General features: G+C 47.4%; 1 long non-coding RNA gene across 1 annotated transcript in view; it reads right to left on the bottom strand.

The window, feature by feature from the left end:
- Positions 1 to 3,225, bottom strand: part of LOC108446180 — a 4,943-nt gene that overhangs the window by 352 nt on the left and 1,366 nt on the right. Inside the window, exons 2-3 of the long non-coding RNA XR_001861301.1 lie at positions 1,134 to 1,612; positions 1 to 172 (exon numbers count right to left, since the gene is read on the bottom strand). The exon at positions 1 to 172 is cut by the window's left edge and continues 352 nt beyond it. This is a non-coding gene — a long non-coding RNA (uncharacterized LOC108446180). The remainder of the gene's footprint in view (positions 173 to 1,133; positions 1,613 to 3,225) is intronic.

A 3,225-nucleotide genomic window follows, 5' to 3' on the forward strand; every position in this document is an offset into this window, starting at 1 on the left:
ATGAGATGTGTAGAGCTGTTACTTGCTGGATACTACTGTGCAGGGGGATGGATCTTTGCCATCTCCTGGGGCAGGTGAATGTCCTGCAGCCAAGAATGCTTGAAAAGGTCTTCCAATTAAGGCCTGTCCAAGGGACACATGGATAAACACCATTTGACGAAGTGCTGGCACTCTGGGGAGAGAAAACAAAAAGCTGCTGGTCAATGGTCCCCTCTTTTCAAGGGTCTACAGTGCCCAGGCTATGCCCAAACTTCCCAATCAATTCTCTCTTTTGGAGAGCAGGATGGTAGGACGTGTGCCAGTTCCTCCAGCTAACTGTGAGAAATCAATCTCCTCCGTAGTTGCAAGAACAGGGTGCTCGTATGCCACCTGTAATCTCCCAACTCTGTTATTCCTCCTGCGATGCAAAGCCAGGTACCAGCTCAAAACACCAATGGCAGGAAGAAGATAACAGCCCAGAATAATGTCCTCATCTCTGTTGAAGGCCATGTCATAGAGCAGAACGCTCAGGGACCAGATCATTGCTGGATGTCCACGGTAGCGGAAGATTATCCCCTCTGGTGGGGCTGTACACCTGCTTTCTTGTGGGATACAGATGGAGCTCATCAGGGGCACGCTGCCCTCGCCTGGCATCCCTGAGGATGTGGAGACTACACCGGTGCCACACAGTGTGACCTGCTACCTTTTTGCCAGCACCTGACCCTTGTCAACAAACTTTAGGTTTGAAAAGAAAGTCCCTGACACTGAAAGACGGCAGAGTGAGCCCCGGGAAGGCCCAACCTTATGCAAGGAAAACACTCATGCAGGAGTAGGGAAAACACTGCCTTTTATTTGCCCCCACCCCTGCATTGGTCAAGAAAAATACCATAGGCCAAGGCAGAAGAGGGGGGTATAGCACCACAAGCCCTCCCATGCCTGCAAATGAAAGTGGCTGGTGCAAAGGTTTTTCAAACCCCCCTCTGCTACGCTCCACAGGTTTTGTTGCGCTGGTTCCCCCCACACCAGTACTAGCTGGCTCCCATTCCACAAAATTGTCCCCACCTACCCTCCATGAAAAAAACATCTTGAAGAATTATTCCCACCCCAGCAAAGGGTGCCCTTTGGCACCTGACCAGGCCCTAGCATGGGCTCACCTGAAAACTAGGTGTATAGCATGTCCTTTAGATTTGTGCTGCAACTGAAGTTATCAGCTTCACCTTACCAATGGCCAGGTTGAGGATGATGTTCGTGGCCTTGACGTTGCAGTGCAAGCCCCCATGGCTGGTGTGGGGAGAGCCATTAGGGTTACAGGCCTGTAGGTCCCAGGATCTTCCTTCCAGCCCGTGTTGTAGATGGGCATAATATTTGCCAACTTCCTGTCACCTGGGACCTCCCCAGTTAGCCAGGACTTCTATAAATGATTGATGTTGGCTTGGTGAGCTCTTCCACCAGCTCCCTCAGTAACCTGATGAGTGGATATCATCTGGCTCCATAGACTCATGAATGTCTAAGTGGCATAGCAGGTAGCTGAACATTCCCTCCTGAATTACGGGAGCTTCATTCTGATCCTGTCCTGCTTATGTTCCTGTCTTCCAGCTCGAGGAGCAGGGTATCTGGAGAACAATGGGTCTTGCTATTAAAGACAGAGAGAAAGAAGGTATTAAGTATCTCGTCCTTTGTAACTATGTTTCCTCCCACATCCAATAAGGGAGGGAGATTCTGCTTAGCCCTCCTTTGTTGCTGATGTATTTGTAAAAACATTTTTTGTTGTCTTATGGCAGAAGCCAGATTAAGTTCTGCTTGGGATTTGACCCTTCTAATTTTCTCCCTGCATCCTTGTACTCTTTGTGAGCTGCTGAGCAATCTTCCTGAGTTTCAGCCAATGCTCTTTTTTCAGTCAGGCCAGTATTTTTTCCCATGGTTCATCTTTCAGTACATGGGGGATAGCCTGGTCCTGTACCTTTAAGACTTCCTTCTGGAAGAATGTCCAGCCTTCCTGCACATTCTTTGCTTCCTCAGGACTTCCTTCCAATGGACTATGTCAACCAGTGTCCCAAACTGGCTGAAGTCTGCCCTCGAGAACTCCAAGGTAGCATTTCTGCTGATCCCTTTCCTTACTTCTCCAAGAAACTAAAACTCTGTATAATTTCATGATCACTGTGCACAAGGTGGTCTCCAACTGCCACATGACCCATCAGTCCTTCACTGTTTACAAACAGCAGGTCCAGTGGAGCCTTGACTAGTTGGCTCATTTACCATCTTCAGGTAGAAATAATGTTTGTTATATTTCGTTTTAGAAATGTCCCATATAATGATGGTTGAACAATGGAGATGGACTTTCCTATCATGTTTGAAGTAGCACTTTCATTGCTTTTAATGGATTTGGAGGGTCTAGGACCACTTGATTCTGAATATTTGTGTCTCTCAGGTCTACTTTATGTCAGGATTGGTGTTTTCTATTGAAGCTGGTAGTAAATGCGTTAGGAAGTACAGTGGAGAGCTGATGGTGTCTCTTACTCTTCAGGGGTTGCTTTAAGTGTACTCTGCCCGGTTCTAGAGTCCAGTCTGGACATAGTGCAGCCAGTGCACTCTTTTCCTCCTCTGTTGTATCTGTGTAAGCACCTGTGTGTAAGGCCCTAATAAAAGGACTTCATAGTGGTTCATGTACTCTGGGTTAGACACATGGGAGAAACACTGACCAGATATTCTCAAGAGGTCAAAACAAGACAAAAGTTTACTGGCAAATTGTAGAAAGTCAGGGAACTCTAGCAAAAGATTTAGTACAGCATCCAGTCAACATAAAACACTGCTCAAAGCATTAATTTGGACCATTCAATTTAACAAACTTTAAACCCGTTCAATATTAAGTTACTCAAGATGTTCTGAGAAGAGGGAATTAGAAAGAAGAAAGACAGAAAAGATACAGAAAAGCACACATATAGCTGCCAACTCCTGGGTTCCAGCAGCATTCAGATACAAACTCCAAGAGGAAGGTAGGATCAAAATGTGTGCTGGCCTCGTTCTAAGACTAAATACCACTTGGCCTTCCTGGGCCCTCGCCACAGGTGGGACTTACAGTGATTTGGCCACTCTGGCCAAAAGCTGGGTTAGGCAAGAGTGGAGCACTGCCTCCAGTGTGCCAAAGATTGGCAGACACTGTGGGGCTAGGATACAGCTCTAGGGGTGGGTGGTGGAGGGCAGTTCACTGTCTCGCCAGGGCAAGGTCTGACCTACCTCCCTTCCTCC

The sequence above is a fragment of the Corvus brachyrhynchos genome, unplaced genomic scaffold (assembly GCF_000691975.1).
Source record: "Corvus brachyrhynchos isolate BGI_N302 unplaced genomic scaffold, ASM69197v1 scaffold264, whole genome shotgun sequence".
Classification (NCBI taxonomy): Eukaryota; Metazoa; Chordata; class Aves; order Passeriformes; family Corvidae; genus Corvus; species Corvus brachyrhynchos.